Genomic DNA, 26,835 nt, shown 5'->3' with positions numbered 1-26,835 from the left:
AGATTGTTTATATAATGTAGTGCAATACTTTCTCACTGCTATACACTGTGTGCAGAATTATTAGACAAATAAGTATTTTGATGACATGATACTTTTTATACATATTGTCCTACTCCAAGCTGCATAGGCTTGAGAGCCAACTACCAATTAAGTAAATCTGGTGATGTGCATCCCTGTAATGAGGAGGGGTGTTGACTAATGACATCAACACCCTGTATAAGGTGTGATTAATTATTAGGCAACTTCCATTCCTTTGACAAAATGGGTCAGAAGAGAGATTTGACGAGCTCTGAAAAGTCCAAAATTGTGAGATGTCTTGCAGAGGGAGGCAGCAGTCTTGAAATTTCCAAACTTTTGAAGCGTGATCACCGAACAATCAAGCGTTTCATGGCAAATAGCCAACAGGGTCGCAAGAAGCGTGTTGGCCAAAAAAGGCGCAAAATAACTGCCATGAATTGAGGAAAATCAAGCATGAAGCTGCCAAGATGCCATTCGCCACCAGTTTTGCCATATTTCAGAGCTGCAACGTTACTGGAGTATCAAAAAGCACAAGGTGTGCGATACTCAGGGACATGGCCAAGGTAAGGAAGGCTGAAAAACGACCACCTTTGAACAAGAAACATAAGATAAAGAGTCAAGAATGGGCCAAGAAATATCTTAAGACTGATTTTTCAAAGGTTTTATGGACTGATGAAATGAGAGTGACTATTGATGGGCCAGATGGATGGGCCAGAGGCTGGATCAGAAAAGGGCAGAGAGCTCCACTCCGACTCAGACGCCAGCAAGGTGGAGGTGGGGTACTGGTATGGGTTGGTATCATCAAAGGTGAACTTGTGGGACCTTTTCGGGTTGAGGATGGAGTGAAGCTCAACTCCCAGACTTACTGCCAGTTTCTGGAAGACAACTTCTTCAAGCAGTGGTAAGGAAGAAGTCGGTATCATTCAAGAAAAACATGATTTTCATGCAGGACAATGGGCCATCACATGCATCCAACTACTCCACAGCGTGGCTGGCCAGTAAAGGTCTAAAAGAAGAAATAATAATAATGACATGGCCACCTTGTTCACCTGATCTGAACCCCATAGAGAAGCTGTGGTCCATCATAAAATGTGAGATCTACAGGGAGGGAAAACAGTACACCTCTCGGAACAGTGTCTGGGAGGCTGTGGTCGCTCCTGTACGCAATGTTGATCGAAAACAGATCAAGCAACTGACAGAATCTATGGATGGAAGGCTGTTGAGTGTCATCATAAAGAATGGTGGCTATATTGATCACTAATTTTTTTTGTTTTTGCATGTCAGAAATGTTTATTTCTAAATTTTGTGCACTGATATTGGTTTACCTGGTGAAAATAAACAAGTGAGATGGGATTATATTTGGTTTTTATTAAGTTGCCTAATAATTCTGCACAGTAATAGTTACCTGCACAAACAGATATCCTCCTAAGATAGCCAAATCTAAAAAAACCTCACTCCAACTTCCAAAAATATTAAGCTTGAATATGTATGAGTCTTTTGGGTTGATTGAGAACATAGTTGTTGATCAATAATAAAAAGAATCCTCTAAAATACAACTTGACTAATAATTCAGCACACAGTGTATATTATCATAGAATCATAGAATCATAGAATCATAGAATAGTAGAGTTGGAAGGGACCTCCTGGGTCATCTGGTCCAACCCCCTGCTCAAAGCAGGATTCACTAGATCATCTCAGACAGATGTCTGTCCAGCCTCTGTTTGAAGATGTCCATTGAAGGGGAACTCACCACCTCTCGTGGCAGCCTGTTCCACTCATTAATCACCCTAACTGTCAAAAAGTTTTTTCTAATATCTAATCTGTGTCTCCTCCCATTTAGTTTCATCCCATTGCTTCTAGTCTTTCCTTGTGCAAATGAGAATAAAGATGATCCTTCTACAATGTGACAGCCCTTGACATATTTGTAGACAGCTATTAAGTCTCCTCTCAGTCTTCTTTTTTGCAAGCTAAACATTCCCAAATCCTGCAACCGTTCCTCATAGGACATGGTTTGCAGACCAGTCACCATTCTGGTCGCTCTTCTCTGAACTTGCTCCAGTTTGTCTATGTCTTTTTTAAAATGTGGTGCCCAAAACTGTACACAGTATTCCAGATGAGGTCTGACCAAAGAGGAGTAAAGACCGATAATAACTTCACGTGATCTAGACTGTATGCTTCTGTTAATACATCCCAGAATTGTATTTGCCTTTTTTGCTGCTGCATCACACTGTTGACTCATGTTCAGTCTATGATCTATTAGTATACCTAAGTCTTTTTCACATGTACTGTTGCTTAGCTCTATTCCTCCCATTCTGTATATGCTTTTTTCATTTTTATTGCCCAGATGTAGTACTTTGCATTTTTCCCTGTTAAAAACCATTCTGTTGGTTGCTGCCCACTGCTCCAGTTTATTTAGGTCTTTTTGAATCCTTTCTCTCTCTTCTCTAGTATTAGCTATCCCTCCTAGCTTTGTGTCATCAGCAAATTTAATCAGTTTACCCTCAATTCCTTCATCTAAATCATTGATAAAGATGTTGAACAATACAGGTGCCAGGACGGAGCCCTGTGGTACCCCACTTGAGACATTCATCCAGCTGGATGTGAAGCCATTTACAACCACCCTTTGAGTCCGATCACTAAGCCAGTTATGAATCCACCTAACAGTTGCCTGGTCCATTGCATACTTGGTCATTTTTTCAATAAGGATGGTGTGAGATACTTTGTCAAATGCTTTGCTGAAGTCAAGATATACTATATCTACAGCATTTCCCTGATCCACCCAGTCAGTGATTCTGTCATAGAAGGAAATTAAGTTAGTCTGACATGACTTGTTAGTTACAAACCCATGCTGACTCTGGTTAATCACTTCATTCTTATCCATGTACTTACATACATGTTGTTTAATAATTTGTTCAAAGATCTTTCCTGGTATAGAAGTCAGACTCACCGGCCTATAGTTCCCTGGGTCCACCTTCTTCCCCTTTTTGAAGATAGGAACAACATTTGCTCTTCTCCAGTCTTCTGGGACTTCTCCTGTTCTCCAAGAATTTTCAAAGATTATGGAGAGTGGTTCTAAAATTTCTTCTACGATCTCCTTCAGTACTCTGGGGTGTAATTCATCTGGACCTGGAGACTTGAACTCATTTATGTTAGCTAAATATTCCCTCACAATCTTTCTGTTTACAGATAACTTGGATTCCTCTATTCCTTTAAAAGGACAGTGAAGATCAGTTGATGTTACATTTTCTTTCTGAGAGAAAACAGATGCAAAATAGGAATTAAAAAGTTCGGCCTTCTCAACATCCTCTCTTACCATTTCTCCATTTTCATCCTGTAAAAATCCTATAGCATCTTTGACTTTTCTTTTACTTTTGACATACCCCCAAAATCCTTTTTTATTGCTTTTGACATCTCTTGCAAGCCTTAATTCATTGTCAGCTTTAGCTAACCTGATACGTGCCCTGCAGGATCTGCAGACTGCATTATAATCTTCTTTAGATATGCCTCCCTCTTTCCATTTAATAAACATTTCTTTCTTTCTTTTTAGCATGTGTTTAAGTTCTGTGTTCATCCATCCTGGTTTCCTTAAATGCTTCCCATTCTTCCTACTTTTCGGGATTGTTAACGATTGTGCTTTGAGAATCTCATTTTTAAAAATTTCCCATCCTTCCTGGACATTTTTGTCCTTAAGGACATCCAGCCATTGGATCCCTCCTATTCTCTTTCTGAGTCTCTTAAAATCTGCCTTTCTAAAATCTAACCTTGAAGTCTGAGTCTTCACATGTCTTCCTCCTCTAGTTATCCAAAATTCTATAATAGCATGATCGCTGCCTCCTAGGGTCCCAGCCACCTTTACCTCCTCAACCATTTCCTCCCTGTTTATAAGGATTAGATCCAAAGTAGCAGATCCCCTTGTTTTCTCCCCTACCTTTTGGAAGATAAAGTTGTCAGCAAGAGAGGATAAGAATTTGCTTGACCTGTTAGTTTTACTTGAGAGAGATTCCCAACAAATGTCTGGATAGTTGAAATCTCCCATGACCACTACGTCATATTTTTTGGAGAACTTGGTCATTTGATACATAAAGAGTTCATCCATATCTTCAGCTTGCCCAGGTGGCCTGTAGTAAATGCCTACAATGGTGTCCTTTCCGTTGTTCTCTCCTTGTATTCTTAACCAAACAGTTTCCACAGAACTCCCAGTCTCTGAAGCTTCAATCTCTGTGCAGATATACGCTTTTCTAACATACAATGCAACACCTCCTCCTCGTTTATCAAGTCTGTTTCTTGCAAATAAGTTGTATCCTTTTAGCCTTTTATTCCAATCATGTGTATCGTCCCACCAAGTTTCAGTGATTCCAATGACATCATATTCCTTTTCCTGCATTAGTAGTTCCAATTCTCCTTGTTTGTTGCCCATGCTTTGTGCATTTGTATAAAAACATTTTAGTTTGTGATTGGTTTCTCTTCCTCCCATATTTTTATTATTTAAATTGTTTTGTCTTTGTTCTTCCTTTCCACTTCCAGTAGCAGAGATCTCAATAGTATTTGTCAGCTGTATGGCTTTTTCTGGCCTTTTGCTTCCCTTCCCACATTGTTCTAGTTTAAAGCTCTTCTGATGAGTGTAGCAAGGCGACTTCCAAATACATGTTTTCCAGTCTTCGTAAGGTGCACCCCATCTCTAGCAAGTAGTCCATCGTATAGGTAATTCATTCCGTGATCCAGAAATCCAAATCTTTGTTGACGGCACCATCGACGTAGCCAGTTGTTCACCTGTAGAATCTTATTCCACCTCATTGTTCCATGGCCATCCACTGGGAGGATGGATGAGAAGACCACCTGCGCTCCCAATTCTTTCACTTTCTTGCCTAAGTCTTCAAAGTCACTGCAGATGGTTTCCAGGTCCTTTCTTGCGGTGTCATTTGTCCCCACATGTATTAGCAGGAATGGGTAGTGATCTGTAGGTCTGAAGAGTCTTGATATCCTGTCAGACACATCTTTAATTTTTGCTCCTGGAAGACAGCACATTTCTCTTGAGGTTATGTCTGGTCTGCAGATAGCGGCCTCTGTTCCTCAATATCTATCAGGAAACAGGCGGCAGCTGTGCAGCACAGGTGACACCTGCAGTGTATGGTTCCTGAGCCCGCTCCGTACACATGCACTAAACATATGATATACCGTACTTTTTTGTCATAGTCAGGAATTGGGTAAAAGCTAGTCTATTCCCAGATTTCATGACGAAAACTGTATCCAATATTAAATAGAACACCTGGACCTGATGAGGCTGGTGTACTTACTGTGAAAATCCAAGTCAGAATGGCTGTGTTATCAAGATTGGAAGATTTCCTAGTAGTTATTAAAATAAGTATTTTAATAATTCAGCTAGTGACCGAGAACTTGTAAAAAAAAATAAAAAAAAATATATGCAGTATTTATCAGGTAGGAAGGATGGACTTTAAAAAAACGCAATACAACCATTTTAAGTTGGATTTTCATAGAAAGTACACCAGCATCATCAGGTTTGAGATATCTATTTATTGTATGCAATTTGAGTTTGAATATCTGGTTTTGTGGAGTGTTTCTGATACACAGCAGGTCTTGTGGGGTTTTTGTTTCCTATGGTAAGTCTTGTATCGTGTTCCCGATCTACGGCAGGTCTTGTGTGGTGTTCTCGATATATGGCAGGTCTTGTGTGGTGTTCTCGATCTATGGCAGATCTTGTGTGGTGTTCTCGATCTACGGCAGGTCTTGAGGGGTGTTCCCGATCTACGGCAGGTCTTGTGTGGTGTTCTCGATCTATGACAGGTCTTGTGTAGTGTTTTCAATCTACGGCAGGTCTTGAGGGGAATTCCCGATCTACGGCAGGTCTTGTGTGGTGTTCTCGATCTATGGCAGGTCTTGTGTGGTGTTCTCGATCTACAGCAGGTCTTGTTTGGTGTTCTCGATCTACTGCAGGTCTTGTGTGGTGTTCTCGATCTACGGCACGTCTTGTGTGGTGTTCCTCATCTACGGCAGGTCTTGTTTGGTGTTCCCGATCCACGGCAGAGCTTGTGTGGTGTTCTCGATCTACGGCAGAGCGTGTGTGGTGTTCTCGATCTACGGCAGGTCTTGAGGGGTGTTCTCGATCTATGGCAGGTCTTGTGTGGTGTTCTCGATCTACGGCAGGTCTTGTGTGGTGTTCTCGTTCTTCGGCAGGTCTTGTGTGGTGTTCTCGATCTATGGCAGGTCTTGAGGAATGTTCCTTTTTTATGGCGGGTTTGTATACAGCAGGTTTTGTATGGTGTTTCTGGTAAATGGCAGGTCTTGTGGGGTTTTCTATGGTAAGTCTTGTGTGGTATTCTCTATCTATGGCAGGTCTTGTGCGGTGTTCCTAATCTATGGCAGGTCTTGTGCGGTGTTCCCGATCTATGGCAGGTCTTGTGTGGTGTTCGCAATATATGGCAGGTCTTGTGTGGTGTTCTCGATCTACGACAGGTCTTGTGTGGTGTTCCCAATCTACGGCTGGTCTTGTGTGGTGTTTCCAATATATGGCAGGTCCTGTGTGGTGTTCTCGATCTACGGCAGGTCTTGTGTGATGTTCTTGATCTACAGCAGGTCTTGTGTGATGTTCTCGATCTACGGCATGTCTTGAGGGGTGTTCCTTTTTTATTGATGGTTTTGTAGGGTGTTCCCAGTATACAAAAGATTTTGTAGGGTGTTTCCGATATACGGCAGGGCTTGTGGGGTGTTTCCAGTATATGCCATGTCTTGTTGGGTGATCCTTGTAGACATGGGTTAGTACCTACAAAAACTTATCGAAAGAGGGACAACTGGTGAACAAGTGCACGGTTATGGTCACCTAAGCCTCACTGAGGTCTGTGGGTTGAGAAGGGTAGCCCAATGAGTCTGAACCCTGAGAAGACATATTGTAGTACAAATTGCTGAAAAAGTTAATGTTGATTAGTGTCAGCATATGCAGAGCTTCGTAGTTTGCGCACATGGAGCTGTATATCCAAAAGCACTTATGATGGGCGCTTAAACAGTCATATTGCACAATGGAAGAAGGTGCCCATGTGGGTGCCCAAGTGTGTGATTCACTTACCTGAGAAGAGATGGCACCAGTATGCACTATGAGAAGAGGACAGGCTGGCGGAGGCCGTGTGATGTGGCGATGTTCAGCTAGGAAACCTTGGCTCCTGGCATCATATGCATGTGACATTGTACTGAACAAGTACCCACTCACAGCAATGCCTCATTCATCAGGGTAATGGTCGCTCAGAAATTTGGTGAGGAACATGACAAAAAGTTCATGGTAACGACTTTTCTCCAAATTCCCCAATCCAATCGATCATCTCTGGCATGTGCTGGAAAACAAGACCGTTCCAAGGAAAGGATGTGCCAAGGAAGTCTTGTATCTGATGTCACAGAACAATTTAGGAGAGGAACATTTTACCATGTCGTTTTTTTTTTATAGATATCTATAATATAACCGGGGATGCGCATCTCTGTCTGAAGCCTTTATAGATTGCGCATGCGAGACGCGCAGTCTGGCTCCAGACAGAAGAACGCTTGGAGCCGTTACAGGTAAGAGGAGTGTATGGCGCCGGAGATCATGGTATGTGTAGACACTGAACGTATACCGCGATCTCCGGCGCCATACTTACATACTTACCTGACCGGGAGGAGCGTTGCCGCGGCGCCTCTCTTCGCCGGAGACCAGGGCAGGAGTGAGGCGTCGGATCAGCGCATGCGCATAGCGCTATCCGGCGCCATTTTACTGAAGACACATTTGCAGTGTGTCTTCAGCAAAATGGCGCCGGACAGCACGGTGCTCCGGCGCCGCACTCCTTCTCCGGCAGAACAGGTCACCGCAGCGCTGGAGCACAGAGAAGAAAGGTGAGCATAAGTGTTTATTTTATTGTATGTGTGTACAGCGTGAAAGGGATGAGGGGGCCACACATACCAGAATTGGGGGGTGAGGCGTACCACGCATACCAGGATTGGGGGGTGAGGGGACCATGCATACCAGGTTGAGGGGTACCATGCATACCAGGATTGGGGGGTGAGGGGACCATGCATACCAGGATTGGGGGGTGAGGGGTGCCATGCATACTAGGATGAGGGATTGGGTGCCATGCATACCAGGTTTCTGGGATGAGGAGGTCATACATACCAGGATAGGGATGAGGGGTACCATGTATATCAGGATTGGGGATGAGGGGCCCATGCATACCAGGATAGGGATGAGGAGTGCCATGCATACCAGGATGGGGGTGAGGGAGCCATACATACCAGGATTGGGGATGATGGAGCCATGCATACCAGGATTGGGGATGAGGGGTGCCATGCATACCAGGATTGGGGATGAGGGATACCATGTATACCAGGATTGGGGATGAGGGAGCCATGCATACCAGGATTGGGGATGAGGGGTGCCATGCATACCAGGATTGGGGATGAGGAGTGCCATGCATACCAGGATGGGGGTGAGGGAGCCATACATACCAGGATTGGGGATGATGGAGCCATGCATACCAGGATTGGGGATGAGGGGTGCCATGCATACCAGGACTGGGGATGAGGGATACCATGTATACCATGATTGGGGATGAGGGAGCAATGCATACCAGGATTGGGGATGAGGGGTGCCATGCATACCAGAATTGGGGATGAGGGGTGCCATGCATACCAGGATTGGAGATGAGGGGTGCCATGCATACCAGGATTGGGGATGATGGGTGCCATGCATACCAGGATGAGTGGTGCCATGCATACCAGGATGAGGGGTACCATGTATATCAGGATTGGGGATGAGGGGCCCATGCATACCAGGATAGGGATAAGGAGTGCCATGCATACCAGGATTGGGGATGATGGAGCCATGCGTTCCAGGATTGGGGATGAGGGGTGCCATGTATACCAGGATTGGGGATGAGGGGTGCCATGTATACCAGGATTGGGGATGAGGGGTGCCATGCATACCAGGATTGGGGATGAGGGGTGCCATGCATGCCAGGATTGGGGATGAGGGGAGCCATGCATACCGGGATTGGGGATGAGGGGAGCCATGCATACCAGGATTGGGGATGAGGGATACCATGTATACCAGGATTGGGGATGAGGGAGCCATGCATACCAGGATTGGGGATGAGGGGTGCCATGCATACCAGGATTGGGGATGAGGGATACCATGTATACCAGGATTGGGGATGAGGGAGCCATGCATACCAGGATTGGGGATGAGGGGTGCCATGCATACCAGGATTGGGGATGAGGGGTGCCATGTATACCAGGATTGGGGATGAGGGGTGCCATGCATACCAGGATTGGGGATGAGGGGTGCCATGCATACCAGGATTGGGGATGAGGGGTGCCATGCATACCAGGATTGGGGATGAGGGGTGCCATGCATACCAGGATTGGGGATGAGGGATGCCATGCATACCAGGATGAGGGGTGCCCTGCATACCAGGATGAGGGGTACCATGTATATCAGGATTGGGGATGAGGGGCCCATGCATACCAGGATAGGGATGAGGAGTGCCATGCATACCAGGATTGGGGATGATGGAGCCATGCGTTCCAGGATTGGGGATGAGGGGTGCCATGTATACCAGGATTGGGGATGAGGGGTGCCATGTATACCAGGATTGGGGATGAGGGGTGCCATGCATACCAGGATTGGGGATGAGGGGTGCCATGCATGCCAGGATTGGGGATGAGGGGAGCCATGCATACCGGGATTGGGGATGAGGGGAGCCATGCATATCGGGATTGGGGATGAGGGGAGCCATGCATACCGGGATTGGGGATGAGGGGTGCCTTGCATACCGGGATTGGGGGTGAGGGGTGCCATGCATACCAGGATGTGGGTGAGGTGCCCATGCATACCAGGATGTGGGTGAGGGACCCATGCATACCAGGATGAGGGATACCATGCATACCAGGATAGGGATGAGGAGTACCAAACATACAAGGATAGGGATGAGGAGTAGCACACATACCAGGATTGGGGGTGAGGGGTGCCATGCCTTCCAGGATTGGGGTTGAGGGGTGCCATGCATACCAGGATTGGGGGTGAGGGGTGCCATGCATACTAGGATAGGATGGTGGGGACAGGATGGTGGCAGCACAAATACCAGGAGGGGGGCAGCACATTCCAGCATGGGAGACCATATACCAATAAAAATGCTCGCCACCTGGGCGTAGAAAGGGTTCAATAGCTAGTTTTTCTATAAACATATGAGATGAATTCATTACTTTTCACCTATAGGTGGCACCACAGTAAAGCTTTTCAATATTGCGTTTTCTAAGCAGCTAAAATAAATGATAAAAATAAATCCCGGATATCTCGCTGATAACATTTGGGGTCGGACATCTCCCTTCCCTCCCTTCCGAATGCTTGAAATTGTGCATGGTAAGTGCAAGTGTGAACCTGGCCTTCAGAGGTTTTCCTACGACACTGACACGTTCTATTAGACCCATCACACAGGCTATGTAACTGTGATTGATGGGATCGGACCTCTGTGACCCCCTAAGGGTGAACTTTAGACCCAGTAAAAAACAGACTCTTTGCTGTACTTATAAAACATGATGGATCCCATCCCATTCCATTATGGTGGAAAATTATTTCTGAATTCTTGCAATGGGAAAGGCTTCCCTAATCCGATAACATGGCATCTGATCCTTTCCCAGGAATTAATGCGCGGAGTCATAACATGACTATACTGCATACATTACCATTAACAATTACCAACACACGCCCTCGATCACGGGCTCTTAATGAGATTTTTACAAATTCACCATAAGGAGCTCCTATACTTATAGAAATTGTGGGATTAAGAAATAGCTTTCAGCTGAATCAGCAACGAAAATGATGATGTAGGGTTCAGCATCTATAATGAGCAGTTTGTTCATATACATAATATACATACATACATACACATACATACATATACATAAAAAGTCTACTGAAATGCTGTGCGCCGCTATAAACTTAGGCTGATATGATGGCCAACGCAACTACGAAATTTCCTAAATATTTTATTTTCCAAAAATGACCTTTCTGATTTGAGGAATCGCTCTAAAGTGCCAGCCACTTGCCTGATATCAAGTGCAATCCACCTCTACCAGCTGAGATGCTGAGGTGGACTACAGTAAGCTTAGGCCTGGCTTTGTCGCTCTACACTAAGTGGGGCGAGGCTTAGCGCTCTACAATAAGTGGGGCGAGGCTTAGCGCTCTACAATAAGTGGGGCGAGGCTTTGTCGCTCTACAATAAGTGGGGCGAGGCTTTGTCGCTCTACAATAAGTGGGGTATTTTGAGTCGGACATGCTTGGAAGAGAGCCAGACTTTTTCTCCAGGGCGGAATTGAGGCGGATCCAGACGTCTCTTGTCAGCATGTTTCTTCATCCGCTCGGAGGACTGAAGAAGTGCGACCTAGTATTTTCCCAAATGGTGGAGAATTCGCTGACAAGAGCCTCCGCGGCAGGGTTGTCCACCGAGGCGGAGATGGGAAATGGAATCCAAGGAAGTTGACCGTAGACCACAAAGAACGGGGATTTAGAAGTAGATTCGCTCTCATGGTTGTTGTAGAAGAATTCGGCCCATGGTAGGAGCTCCACTCAATCGGTATGGTGAGCGTTAACAAAGTGCCGGAGGTAGCTGGTAAGGATTTGGTTGACACTCTCCACTTGGCCATTGGACTGTGGATGGTAGGCGGAAGAGAAATCCAGGGTGACATCCAGTAGCTTACAGGTAGCTCTCCAGAAACGTGAGGTGAACTGAACCCCTCGATCCGACACAATGTGGAAGGGTAGGCCATGGAGACGGAAGATATGACGGAAGAAATCCTTGGCCTGCTCCGATGCAGACGGGAGACCAGGCAGAGGGATGAAGTGGGCCATCTTAGAGAAGCGGCCGGCGACCACCCAAATGACTGTACAACCGGCAGAAACCGGGAGATCAGTAATACAGGCCGAGACGAAGTCTACCACATCCTTGCGCAGGGTAGGCCACCAGTAATGCCGGGTAATGAGTAGGAAGGTCTTCTTTTGGCCAGCATGGCCGGCTAGTTTAGATGAATGACCCCAGTGAAGAACCCTCTCACGATCTGGTACCGCTACAAACGTCTTACCGGGTGGAAGACGAGTCAGATCCAAGGGGGCCACATTCATCACCTTGGAGGGGTCGATGATGTGCATAGACTCCTCCTCTTGATCGGAGGACAGGAAGGATCGGGACAAGGCATCGGCTTTGACATTCTTGTCCACCGGGCGGAAATGTAGGACGAAGTCGAAGCGGGCGAAGAACAAAGACCACCGGGCCTGACGCAGATTGAGTCTTTGGGCATTCTGGAGATATGCCAGATTTTTGTGATCCGTATAGATGATAACCGGGTATAGAGCCCCTTCAAGCAGGTAACGCCACTCCTCCAGTGCCAATTTAACGGCTAACAGTTCTCGGTCTCCTATGGAGTAGTTGCGCTCAGACGAGGAGAAGAGTTTGGAGAAGAAGCCGCAGGTTACTATTCTCCCGGATGAAGATTTTTGGGTGAGCACCGCTCCGGCTCCGGAGGAGGAAGCATCAACCTCCAGGTAGAACTGTTTGTTTCAGTCCGGACGGTGCAACACTGGGGCAGAGGAGAAGGCTTGCTTTAAGGAAAGGAAGGCCTCCTCGGCTTCGGGCGACCATTCCTTGGGATTTGCTCCCTTACGGGTGAGCGCAGATATGGGAGCAGTCAGGGAAGAGAAGTGCGGGATGAAGAGACGATAGTAGTTGGCGAAGCCCAGGAATCGCTGAATCGCCTTCAACCCCTCCGGACGGAGCCACTTTAGGACAGCAGAGACCTTCTCGGGATCCATCCGTAGGCCTGTCTGGGAGACAACATAGCCCAGGAATGGAAGAGAGGTCTGCTCAAAGAGGCACTTCTCAAATTTTGCATAGAGGTGATTCTGCCTGAGCCTAAGCAGGACCTGACGAACATCCCTCCAGTGTTTGGGAAGATCCGCAGAGAAGACCAAGATATCGTCCAGGTACACCACCATGCAAGAGTAAAGAAGATCACGGAAGATGTCGTTGACCAATTCTTGGAAGACAGCGGGAGCATTGCAGAGACCGAAGGGCATCACACGGTATTCATAGTGACCGTCCCGGGTATTGAATGCCGTCTTCCACTCGTCTCCTTGACGGATTCGGACCAGATTATACGCCCCACGTAGATCTAGCTTAGTAAAGATCCTAGCTCCCTTAAGACGGTCAAACAACTCGGAGATGAGCGGCAGGGGGTATTTGTTTTTTACCGTGATTTGGTTGAGACCTCTATAGTCAATACAGGGGCGTAATGAACCATCTTTCTTCTTAACGAAGAAGAATCCGGCTCCAGCCGGGGAGGTAGATTTCCGAATGAATCCCCTGGCCAGATTCTCCTCAATGTACTCTGACATGGCCTGGGTTTCGGCCGACGACAACGGGTAGATACGCCCACGGGGTGGAGTGGCGCCGGGTACCAGGTCGATCGGACAGTCATATGGCCTATGAGGTGGCAGTGTCTCTGCTTCCTTTTTACCGAAGACATCTGCATAGGACCAGTAAGGTGCCGGTAGACCGGGTAAATTAGCCGGGGTAGGTGGAGGACAAGCCGGGCGAACCGGAACCAGGCAGGTCCTATGGCAATCCTGCCCCCACCGGAGTACTTCACCGGATTGCCAGTTCAGCACGGGTTCATGTGTCTGGAGCCAGGGTAGACCTAGCAATAGGGAGTGAGAGAGTCCGGACAGCACATGGAAGGAGATCTTCTCAGAGTGCAGCAGTCCCACCTGCAGGGTTATGGGTTCAGTGACGAGCAGGATGGTCACTGGAAGGAGCCTTCCATCCACGGAGGTGACTGACAATGGTTCAGCCAGAGGTTTGGTGGGAATCCGGTATCTCTCTACCAGGGACTGGGAAATGAGGTTTCCAGCAGCTCCAGAATCCAGATGAGCAATTTCAAAGTGACGGCTCTCTCCCCAGGAGATAGAGACAGACAAAGTCAGGGACGGAGAGGGCTTACTCTTGCCTAAGACGACCTCTCCGAGCGGTCCTAGACACTGGAGTTTCCCGGCTTCTCCGGGCAGGAACGGATGAAGTGCTCCTTACTGCCACAATAGAAACAGCTCCCCTTGGCTCGGCGTGACTCTTGGCGAGATTTGACCATCTTGGTCTGGTCTGGTTGAGAGGCTGGTCTCTGGAAAGTAGGAGCAAGGCGAGGAAACTTTCTCTCCCGGGTAGTCTCTTTGGTACGTTCTTGGAAACGGATGTCAATCCGGGTGGCTAGTGACACCGGTCATCCAGGGTGGTAGGAATGTCCCGACCGGCTAACTCGTCCTTAATCCGACCAGAAAGACCCTCCCAGAAGACGGACACCAGAGCCTCATTGTCCCAGGCAAGCTCAGAAGCGAGGGTACGGAACCGTATGGCATATTGGCCCACGGTGAGACTCTCTTGGCGGAGACGTAGCAGAGAGGAGGCTGAAGAGGATTTCCGTCTTGGTTCATTGAAGACTCTCCGGAAAGCAGCGAGGAAAGACGATAGGTCGGACACCAAGGGATCCCCTCTCTCCCACAGGGGATTTAGCCATGCAGAGCTTCCCCAGTGAGATAGGACATGATGAATGCCACCTTGGCCCGGTCGGAGATGAACTTATGTGCCAAGAGTTCAAAGTGCAGCATGCACTGGTTCAGAAAGCCCCGACTTGAGACGGGGTCACCTCCAAAATGGGGAGGCGCAGAAAGCCGGGGACCTGGGCTGGATGCCGTGGTATTGGTGGGCAGCGGTGCTGCCGGAGCGGAAGCCACACGACTCAAGGTGGATACAGGTGGGACAGACAGCGTGTCCAGACAGGAGTTGACATTCCGCAGGTAGTTCAGAATGGTTTCCTGTTGGGATCTCTGACCAGAAACCTCCTGGTACAGGTCCGTAAGCGAGGGGGCTTGGGGGCCACCGGGTTCCATGGCCCGAGCAAACTGTTACGGGTTCAGGGGGTGGAACCTCTGTGCTATGGTGCAAGGAGGGACCCAGAGGGGCGTAACTAAGTATCAACCCGGACCGACCCTTGTCGTACGGCGGTTAACGACTCCGTGACCAGGGAGGAACAGAGTCGAGGGACCAGGTGCTACTCTGGGGACGACCTTGTAAGGGAGCAGGTGACTCCCACGGTACAGATGGCAGGGACTGACCGGAATAGCAGGTAAGCACAGCAGGCAGGCTGGCGAGCGGAAGCTTCCAGGTAGGCTATCAGGTAGACACGGCAAATGATAGCAGGAGTCTCTAGGTGGGCTGGCAGGTGGTCACGGCAAGTGACGGCAGGAGTCTCTAGGTGGTCATGGCAAGTGCTCCCAGGTGAGCGGGCTGGCAGGCACGGCAGGTAACAGCAGGTAACAGGCAAGTGCTCCCAGGTGAGTGGGCTGGCAGGCACGGCAGGTAACAGGCAGGTAACAGGCTGGCGGGCAAGACTGGTAGTCAGGCTAGCAGCGGGACCTGAAGGCTGAAGCAGAGGTCAGAAACACTGTGCAACAACTTTTGCTCGGGCACCTCCATTTTGGAGGAGGTGCCTTATATATGGGAGGCTCCTCGGCTATTGACCGGGGATTCCTTAGGACGGCGCGCGCGGCCCCTGTAAGAGGGAGGGAGCGCGCGCGCCCTAAGCACAGTGCCCGGGGAGTTGCGCGCGCCGGCAGCACGAAGAGGAGCGCTGGAGAACGCAGAGCGGGAAGCGCGGGGAGCGAGGAGGTGAGTGGGACGGCGTCTCTGCCTAGCAGGGGGCAGAGACGCCGATAGTACACAATAAGTGGAGCGAGGCTTTGTCGCTCTACAATAAGTGGGGTGAGGCTTTGTCGCTCTACGATAAATGGGCCGAGGCTTTGTCTCTACAACTGGGGGCAGGGTTTTGTCTCTATAATAAATGGAGCACGGCTTTATTTCTCTACAATAAGTGGGATGGGGCTCAGTCTCTACAATAAGTGGGATGGGGCTCAGTCTCTACAATAAGTGGGATGGGGCTTGGCCTCTATAACAAGTGGGATGCGGTTTTATCTCTCCACATTAAGTGGGGGGAGGCCTTGATCTATCTCTACAATAAGTGTGGGCAAGGCTCAGTCTCTACAATAAGTGGCGGCATGGCTTTGTCTCTCTACAATAAGTTGGGTTGGAGCTTTGTCTTTACAATAAGTGTCACAGATTTTGTCTCTACAATAAGTGGGATGGGGCTTTGTCTGCAATAAGTTGGGGCAGGGCTTGGTCTCTCTACAATAAGTGGGACGGAGCTCGGTGTCTCTACAATAAGTGGGACGAGGCTCGGTCTCTCTACAATAAGTGGGACGGGGCTCGGTCTCTCTACAACAAGTGGGACGGGGCTCGGTCTCTCTACAACAAGTGGGACGGGGCTCGGTCTCTCTACAACAAGTGGGACGGGGCTCGGTCTCTCTACAACTAGTGGGACGGGGCTCGGTCTCTACAACAAGTGGGACGGGGCTCGGTCTCTCTACAACAAGTGGGACGGGGCTCGGTCTCTCTACTATAAGTCGGACGGGGCTCGGTCTCTCTACTATAAGTTGGACGGGGCTCGGTCTCTCTACAATAAGAGGGACGGGGCTCGGTCTCTCTACAATAAGAGGGACGAGGCTCGGTCTCTCTACAATAAGTGGGACGAGGCTCGGTCTCTCTACAATAAGTGGGACGAGGCTCGGTCTCTCTACAATAAGTGGGACGAGGCTCGGTCTCTCTACAATAAGTGGGACGGGGCTCGGTCTCTCTACAATAAGTGGGACGGGGCTCGGTCTCTCTACAATAAGTGGGACGGGGCTCGGTCTCTCTACAATAAGTGGGACGGGGCTCGGTCTCTCTACAATAAGTGGGACGGGGCTCGGTCTCTCTACAATAAGTGGGACGGGGCTCGGTCTCTCTACAATAAGTGGGACGGGGCTCGGTCTCTCTACAATAAGTGGGACGGGGCTCGGTCTCTCTACAATAAGTGGGACGGGGCTCGGTCTCTCTACAATAAGTGGGACGGGGCTCGGTCTCTCTACAATAAGTGGGACGGGGCTCGGTCTCTCTACAATAAGTGGGACGGGGCTCGGTCTCTCTACAATAAGTGGGACGGGGCTCGGTCTCTCTACAATAAGTGGGACGGGGCTCGGTCTCTCTACAATAAGTGGGACGGGGCTCGGTCTCTCTACAATAAGTGGGACGGGGCTCGGTCTCTCTACAATAAGTGGGACGGGGCTCGGTCTCTCTACAATAAGTGGGACGGGGCTCGGTCTCTACAATAAGTGGGACGGGGCTCGGTCTCTCTACAATAAGTGGGACGGGGCTCGGTCTCTCTACAATAAGTGGGACGGGGCTCGGTCTCTCTACAATAAGTGGGACGGGGCTCGGTCTCTCTACAATAAGTGGGACGGGGCTCGGTCTCTCTACAATAAGTGGGACGGGGCTCGGTCTCTCTACAATAAGTGGGACGGGGCTCGGTCTCTCTACAATAAGTGGGACGGGGCTCGGTCTCTCTACAATAAGTGGGACGGGGCTCGGTCTCTCTACAATAAGTGGGACGGGGCTCGGTCTCTCTACAATAAGTGGGACGGGGCTCGGTCTCTCTACCATAAGTGGGACGGGGCTCGGTCTCTCTACCATAAGTGGGACGGGGCTCGGTCTCTCTACCATAAGTGGGACGGGGCTCGGTCTCTCTACCATAAGTGGGACGGGGCTCGGTCTCTCTACAATAAGTGGGACGGGGCTCGGTCTCTCTACAATAAGTGGGACGGGGCTCGGTCTCTCTACAATAAGTGGGACGGGGCTCGGTCTCTCTACAATAAGTGGGACGGGGCTCGGTCTCTCTACAATAAGTGGGACGGGGCTCGGTCTCTCTACAATAAGTGGGACGGGGCTCGGTCTCTCTACAATAAGTGGGACGGGGCTCGGTCACTCTACAATAAGTGGGACGGGGCTCGGTCTCTCTACAATAAGTGGGACGGGGCTCGGTCTCTCTACAATAAGTGGGACGGGGCTCGGTCTCTCTACAATAAGTGGGACGGGGCTCGGTCTCTACAATAAGTGGGACGGGGCTCGGTCTCTACAATAAGTGGGACGGGGCTCGGTCTCTCTACAATAAGTGGGACGGGGCTCGGTCTCTCTACAATAAGTGGGACGGGGCTCGGTCTCTCTACAATAAGTGGGACGGGGCTCAGTCTCTCTACAATAAGTGGGACGGGGCTCGGCCTCTCTACAATAAGTGGGACGGGGCTCGGTCTCTCTACAATATGTGGGACGATGTTTGGTCTCTCTACAATAAGTGGGACGGGGCTCGGTCTCTACAATAAGTGGGACGGGGCTCGGTCTCTCTACAATATGTGGGACGGGGCTCGGTCTCTCTACCATAAGTGGGACGGGGCTCGGTCTCTCTACCATAAGTGGGACGGGGCTCGGCCTCTCTACAATAAGTGGGACGGGGCTCGGTCTCTCTACAATAAGTGGGACGGGGCTCGGTCTCTACAATAAGTGGGACGGGGCTCGGTCTCTCTACAATATGTGGGACGGGGCTCGGTCTCTCTACCATAAGTGGGACGGGGCTCGGTCTCTCTACCATAAGTGGGACGGGGCTCGGCCTCTCTACAATAAGTGGGACGGGGCTCGGTCTCTCTACAATATGTGGGACGATGTTTGGTCTCTCTACAATAAGTGGGACGGGGCTCGGTCTCTACAATAAGTGGGACGGGGCTCGGTCTCTCTACAATATGTGGGACGGGGCTCGGTCTCTCTACCATAAGTGGGACGGGGCTCGGTCTCTCTACCATAAGTGGGACGGGGCTCGGCCTCTCTACAATAAGTGGGACGGGGCTCGGTCTCTCTACAATAAGTGGGACGGGGCTCGGTCTCTACAATAAGTGGGACGGGGCTCGGTCTCTCTACAATATGTGGGACGGGGCTCGGTCTCTCTACCATAAGTGGGACGGGGCTCGGTCTCTCTACCATAAGTGGGACGGGGCTCGGCCTCTCTACAATAAGTGGGACGGGGCTCGGTCTCTCTACAATAAGTGGGACGGGGCTCGGTCTCTACAATAAGTGGGACGGGGCTCGGTCTCTCTACAATATGTGGGACGGGGCTCGGTCTCTCTACCATAAGTGGGACGGGGCTCGGTCTCTCTACCATAAGTGGGACGGGGCTCGGCCTCTCTACAATAAGTGGGACGGGGCTCGGTCTCTCTACAATATGTGGGACGATGTTTGGTCTCTCTACAATAAGTGGGACGGGGCTCGGTCTCTACAATAAGTGGGACGGGGCTCGGTCTCTCTACAATATGTGGGACGGGGCTCGGTCTCTCTACCATAAGTGGGACGGGGCTCGGTCTCTCTACCATAAGTGGGACGGGGCTCGGCCTCTCTACAATAAGTGGGACGGGGCTCGGTCTCTCTACAATAAGTGGGACGGGGCTCGGTCTCTACAATAAGTGGGACGGGGCTCGGTCTCTCTACAATATGTGGGACGGGGCTCGGTCTCTCTACCATAAGTGGGACGGGGCTCGGTCTCTCTACCATAAGTGGGACGGGGCTCGGCCTCTCTACAATAAGTGGGACGGGGCTCGGTCTCTCTACAATAAGTGGGACGGGGCTCGGTCTCTCTACAATAAGTGGGACGGGGCTCGGTCTCTCTACAATAAGTGGGACGGGGCTCGGTCTCTCTACAATAAGTGGGACGGGGCTCGGTCTCTCTACAATAAGTGGGACGGGGCTCGGTCTCTCTACAATAAGTGGGACGGGGCTCGGTCTCTCTACAATAAGTGGGACGGGGCTCGGTCTCTCTACAATAAGTGGGACGGGGCTCGGTCTCTCTACAATAAGTGGGACGGGGCTCGGTCTCTCTACAATAAGTGGGACGGGGCTCGGTCTCTCTACAATAAGTGGGACGGGGCTCGGTCTCTCTACAATAAGTCGGACGGGGCTCGGTCTCTCTACAATAAGTGGGACGGGGCTCGGTCTCTCTACAATAAGTGGGACGGGGCTCGGTCTCTCTACAATAAGTGGGACGGGGCTCGGTCTCTCTACAATAAGTGGGATGGGGCTCGGTCTCTCTACAATAAGTGGGACGGGGCTCGGTCTCTCTACAATAAGTGGGACGGGGCTCGGTCTCTACAATAAGTGGGACGGGGCTCGGTCTCTCTACAATAAGTGGGACGGGGCTCGGTCTCTCTACAATAAGTGGGACGGGGCTCGGTCTCTCTACAATAAGTGGGACGGGGCTCGGTCTCTCTACAATAAGTGGGACGGGGCTCGGTCTCTCTACAATAAGTGGGACGGGGCTCGGTCTCTCTACAATAAGTGGGACGGGGCTCGGTCTCTCTACAATAAGTGGGACGGGGCTCGGTCTCTCTACAATAAGTGGGACGGGGCTCGGTCTCTCTACAATAAGTGGGACGGGGCTCGGTCTCTCTACAATAAGTGGGACGGGGCTCGGTCTCTCTACCATAAGTGGGACGGGGCTCGGTCTCTCTACCATAAGTGGGACGGGGCTCGGTCTCTCTACCATAAGTGGGACGGGGCTCGGTCTCTCTACCATAAGTGGGACGGGGCTCGGTCTCTCTACAATAAGTGGGACGGGGCTCGGTCTCTCTACAATAAGTGGGACGGGGCTCGGTCTCTCTACAATAAGTGGGACGGGGCTCGGTCTCTCTACAATAAGTGGGACGGGGCTCGGTCTCTCTACAATAAGTGGGACGGGGCTCGGTCTCTCTACAATAAGTGGGACGGGGCTCGGTCTCTCTACAATAAGTGGGACGGGGCTCGGTCTCTCTACAATAAGTGGGACGGGGCTCGGTCTCTCTACAATAAGTGGGACGGGGCTCGGTCTCTCTACAATAAGTGGGACGGGGCTCGGTCTCTCTACAATAAGTGGGACGGGGCTCGGTCTCTACAATAAGTGGGACGGGGCTCGGTCTCTACAATAAGTGGGACGGGGCTCGGTCTCTCTACAATAAGTGGGACGGGGCTCGGTCTCTCTACAATAAGTGGGACGGGGCTCGGTCTCTCTACAATAAGTGGGACGGGGCTCAGTCTCTCTACAATAAGTGGGACGGGGCTCGGCCTCTCTACAATAAGTGGGACGGGGCTCGGTCTCTCTACAATATGTGGGACGATGTTTGGTCTCTCTACAATAAGTGGGACGGGGCTCGGTCTCTACAATAAGTGGGACGGGGCTCGGTCTCTCTACAATATGTGGGACGGGGCTCGGTCTCTCTACCATAAGTGGGACGGGGCTCGGTCTCTCTACCATAAGTGGGACGGGGCTCGGCCTCTCTACAATAAGTGGGACGGGGCTCGGTCTCTCTACAATATGTGGGACGATGTTTGGTCTCTCTACAATAAGTGGGACGGGGCTCGGTCTCTACAATAAGTGGGACGGGGCTCGGCCTCTCTACAATAAGTGGGACGGGGCTCGGTCTCTCTACAATATGTGGGACGATGTTTGGTCTCTCTACAATAAGTGGGACGGGGCTCGGTCTCTACAATAAGTGGGACGGGGCTCGGTCTCTCTACAATATGTGGGACGATGTTTGGTCTCTCTACCATAAGTGGGACGGGGCTCGGTCTCTCTACCATAAGTGGGACGGGGCTCGGTCTCTCTACCATAAGTGGGACGGGGCTCGGTCTCTCTACCATAAGTGGGACGGGGCTCGGTCTCTCTACCATAAGTGGGACGGGGCTCGGTCTCTCTACCATAAGTGGGACGGGGCTCGGTCTCTCTACCATAAGTGGGACGGGGCTCGGTCTCTCTACCATAAGTGGGACGGGGCTCGGTCTCTCTACAATAAGTGGGACGGGGCTCGGTCTCTCTACAATAAGTGGGACGGGGCTCGGTCTCTCTACAATAAGTGGGACGGGGCTCGGTCTCTCTACAATAAGTGGGACGGGGCTCGGTCTCTCTACAATAAGTGGGACGGGGCTCGGTCTCTCTACAATAAGTGGGACGGGGCTCGGTCTCTCTACAATAAGTGGGACGGGGCTCGGTCTCTCTACAATAAGTGGGACGGGGCTCGGTCTCTCTACAATAAGTGGGACGGGGCTCGGTCTCTCTACAATAAGTGGGACGGGGCTCGGTCTCTCTACAATAAGTGGGACGGGGCTCGGTCTCTCTACAATAAGTGGGACGGGGCTCGGTCTCTCTACAATAAGTGGGACGGGGCTCGGTCTCTCTACAATAAGTGGGACGGGGCTCGGTCTCTCTACAATAAGTGGGACGGGGCTCGGTCTCTCTACAATAAGTGGGATGGGGCTCAGTCTCTCTACAATAAGTGGGACGGGGCTCGGCCTCTCTACAATAAGTGGGACGGGGCTCGGTCTCTCTACAATATGTGGGACGATGTTTGGTCTCTCTACAATAAGTGGGACGGGGCTCGGTCTCTACAATAAGTGGGACGGGGCTCGGTCTCTCTACAATATGTGGGACGGGGCTCGGTCTCTCTACCATAAGTGGGACGGGGCTCGGTCTCTCTACCATAAGTGGGACGGGGCTCGGCCTCTCTACAATAAGTGGGACGGGGCTCGGTCTCTCTACAATATGTGGGACGATGTTTGGTCTCTCTACAATAAGTGGGACGGGGCTCGGTCTCTACAATAAGTGGGACGGGGCTCGGCCTCTCTACAATAAGTGGGACGGGGCTCGGTCTCTCTACAATATGTGGGACGATGTTTGGTCTCTCTACAATAAGTGGGACGGGGCTCGGTCTCTACAATAAGTGGGACGGGGCTCGGTCTCTCTACAATATGTGGGACGATGTTTGGTCTCTCTATAATAAGTGGGACGGGGCTCGGTCTCTCTACAATAAGTGGGACGGGGCTCGGTCTCTCTACAATAAGTGGGACGGGGCTCGGTCTCTCTACAATAAGTGGGACGGGGCTCGGTCTCTCTACAAAAAGTGGGACGGGGCTCGGTCTCTCTACAAAAAGTGGGACGGGGCTCGGTCTCTACAAAAAGTGGGATGGGGCTCGGTCTCTACAATAAGTGGGACGGGGCTCGGTCTCTCTACAATAAGTGGGACGGGGCTCGGTCTCTCTACAATAAGTGGGACGGGGCTCGGTCTCTCTACAATAAGTGGGACGGGGCTCGGTCTCTCTACAATAAGTGGGACGGGGCTCGGTCTCTCTACAATATGTGGGACGATGTTTGGTCTCTCTATAATAAGTGGGACAGGGCTTGGTCTCTCTTCAATAAGTGGGACGGGGCTCGGTCTCTCTACAATAAGTGGGACAATGTTTGGTCTCTCTACAATAAGTGGTATGGGGCTCGGTCTCTCTACAATAAGTGGGACGGGGCTTGGTCTCTCTACAATAAGTGGGACAGGGCTTGGTCTCTCTGAAATAAGTGGGACGGGGTTGGTCTCTCTACAATAAGTGGGATGATGCTTGGTCTCTCTACAATAAGTGGGACGATGCTTGGTCTCTCTACAATAAGTGGGACAGGGCTCGGTCTCTCTACAATAAGTGGGACGGGGCTCGGTCTCTCTACAATAAGTGGGAGGGGCTTGGTCTCTCTACAATAAGTAGGGGCGGAGCTTTGTCTTTACAATAAGTGGATAAGTGGGGGGAGGTCTTGGTCTCTCTACAATAAGTGGGGGCAGGGCTTTGTCTCTACAATAAGTGGGACATGGCTTGGTCTCTCTACAATAAGTGGGACGGCGCTTGGTCTCTCTACAATAAGTAGGGACGGAGCTTTGTCTTTACAATAAGTGGGGGGAGGTCTTGGTCTCTCTACAATACACGGTGTTCCAAATTATTATGCAAATAATATTTTCTCAGATTTTCCCAAATTACCTATATGAATTGCAGTCATTGTAATTTTCCTGTCAAATAACTATTAGAGTACAATTGAAAGGTTTTTGTACAAACTGCCTATGATAACAGTAGAAATGATCTCGATGGTCCAGATGGATGGAGTGGAGGATGGCTGGTTGATGGACACCCCATGCAAACACGGCTACGGCGCTAACAAGGAGGAGGTGGAGTAATGTTTTGGGCTGGAATCATGGGGAGAGAGATTGTCAGCCCTTTTAGGATCCCTGAAGGGGTAAAGATGAACTCCATAATGTATGTTGAGTTTCTCAAACAGCACTTCCTTCCATGGTTCAAGAACAAGAACCGTACATTCCGCAGCAAGATCATTTTCATGCATGATAATGCCCCGTCTCATGCTGCACATAACACATCTGCATCTCTGGCTGCTATGGGCATAAAAGGGGACAAACTTATGGTGTGGCACCCATGCTCCCCTGACCTCAACCCCATTGAGAACCTCTGGAGCATCATCAAAAGGAGTGTCTATGATGGCGGGAGGCAGTTCACATCTAAGCAACAGCTCTGGGAGGGTATTCTGTCGTCATGCAAAACAATTAAAGCAGAAACCATCCAAAACCTGACAAATTCAATGGACGAGAGAGTTCAGAAGCTCCTTTCGAACAAGGGGTCCTATGTGCAAATGTAACATCACCTAGAATAAAGTTTTGAGTTGAAAACTGTTTGATTTCAGTTTGTAATAACCTGCTAATGCTTATAATTTCAAAAATGACCATTTTTTTGTTCTTTATTAAAATGAAAAGGTTGAAAACTCTGCTGTGCATAATAATTTGGAACATGCATTTTGAGTGCAGTTTGAGTGTTTTATTTTTTTAAAAATATACTGTTATCATAGGCAGTTTGTACAAAAACCTTTCAATTGTACTCTAATAGTTATTTGACTGGAAAATTACAATGACTGCAATTCATATAGGTAATTTGGGAAAATCTGAGAAAATATTATTTGCATAATAATTTGGAACACAGTGTAAGTGGGGGCAGGGCTTTGTCTCTACAATAAGTGGGACGGGGCTTGGTCTCTCTACAATAAGTGGGACGGGGCTTGGTCTCTCTACAATAAGTAGGGGCGGAGCTTTGTCTTTACAATAAGTGGGGGGAGGTCTTGGTCTCTTTACAATAAGTGGGGACATGGCTTTGTCTCTACAATAAATGGGACGGGGCTTGGTCTCTCTACAATAAGTGGGACGGCGCTTGGTCTCTCTACAATAAGTAGGGGCGGAGCTTTGTCTTTGCAATAAGTAGGGGGAGGTCTTGGTCTCTCGGTTATGCACACGTCCGGACTGACTGGCGTGTGCGTGATTAGTGATCCCACTGTGCCATGAACCGGAGAGTGCCTGGAGGGGCGTAACTAAGTATCAACCCGATCCGACCCAGGTCGCACGACGGCTACGACGCTGTGCACCAGGGAGGAACCGAGCAGAGGGACCAGGTGCCTCTCCAGGTCAGACCCCGGACACGGCTGTTGACCCACACTGGGGAATACAGGAACAGGCAGGTTAGAGCACAGGCTGGGTAGGGTCCAGTACAGACTGGGAGACCGGTTCAGAGCCGCAGATGCGGTAATCAAGCAGAGTAAAGCAAAACCGCAGGTGCGGTGGACAAGGCTGAGCAGAGCGAAACCGCAGGTGCGGTGGACAAGGCTGAGCAGAGCGAAACTGCAGGTGCGGTGGACAGGGCTGAGCAGAGCGAAACCGCAGATGCGGTGGACAAGGCTGAGCAGAGCAAAACCGCAGATGCGGTGGACAAGGCTGAGCAGAGCGAAACCGCAGGTGCGGTGGACAAGGCTGAGCAGAGCGAAACCGCAGGTGCGGTGGACAAGCCAGAGCGGGCAGGAACCGCCGGAGCGGTAAGTAAGGCAGAGCAAGGGGGAAACCGCCAAAGCGGTGAGCAAAGACAAAGCAGAGGGGACAGGGCTCTGTTCAGACGGAACAGACTGGAAGAGAAAGGCAGAACCAGATACACATGAGGTACTTGCAAAGAAGTAGTGAGTGGACTCCAAACTCACAAACGGAAGTACAGCGACAACGAGTAGGAGTTAGGTGCAGGTTCAGACTCTGCAGAAAAAGGAAAGGTACAGACATAGAGAAAAACAGGTAACAGGCTAGGAGAGTGTTCAGACAGGAACTGAGTGTTAAGACAGGAACTGACACTGCAGCGAGATACAGGAGTGAGTCTGGGTATGTGGCCCTCAGAATTGCGGACAAACAGGCTAGAAGACACAGATAACAGGTCTGGGTATGCGGCCCCCAGAAGGAAGGACGAACAGGCTAGCAGCGTGATCAGACAGGCCTGGGAATACTGCCTCCAGGAAGGCGGACAGGCAGGAAAAACAGAACAGGACCTGGCACATCAGAGGCAAGAAGCCCTCTGAGGATAAGAGTAGGTCAGGCACCAGCTTCAAGGTGGAGCTGGTTTAAATATCCAGTGACAGACAGCAATAGGCTGAGGACGCATTAGGGGTGTGCCCATAGCAGCTACAAAAAACAAGAAGTAACCGGGCAGCCGCCCTAAGCAGTGAGAACAGAGACAAACAGACAGCATGAATAGAAGCCAGGCTAGCAGACTGGACTGAAGATCAAGTTTGCGATCTTACATAGTGGGAGATGGTGCACCATACAAGCCCGCCACCAGGTATGTTACACTCTCTACAATAAGTGGGAGCAGGACTTTGCCTCTACAATAAGTGGGACGGGGCTTGGTCTCTCTACAATAAGTGGGACGGGGCTTGGTCTCTCTACAATAAGTAGGGACGGAGCTTTGTCTTTACAATAAGTGGGGGGAGGTCTTGGTCTCTCTACAATAAGTGGGGGCAGGGCTTTGTCTCTACAATAAGTGGGGGAGGTCTTAATCTCTCTACAATAAGTAGGGGCGGGGCTTTGTCTTTACAATAAGTGGCACAGGCTTTGTCTCTACAATAAGTGGGGGGAGGTCTTGGTCTCTCTACAATAAGTGGGGGCAGGGCTTTGTC

This window comes from Phyllobates terribilis, unplaced genomic scaffold (genome assembly GCF_046119375.1).
Source record: "Phyllobates terribilis strain yellow unplaced genomic scaffold, ASM4611937v1 Scaffold_12__6_contigs__length_324123572, whole genome shotgun sequence".
Lineage (NCBI taxonomy): Eukaryota > Metazoa > Chordata > Amphibia > Anura > Dendrobatidae > Phyllobates > Phyllobates terribilis.
This window is presented reverse-complemented; position numbering follows the sequence as displayed.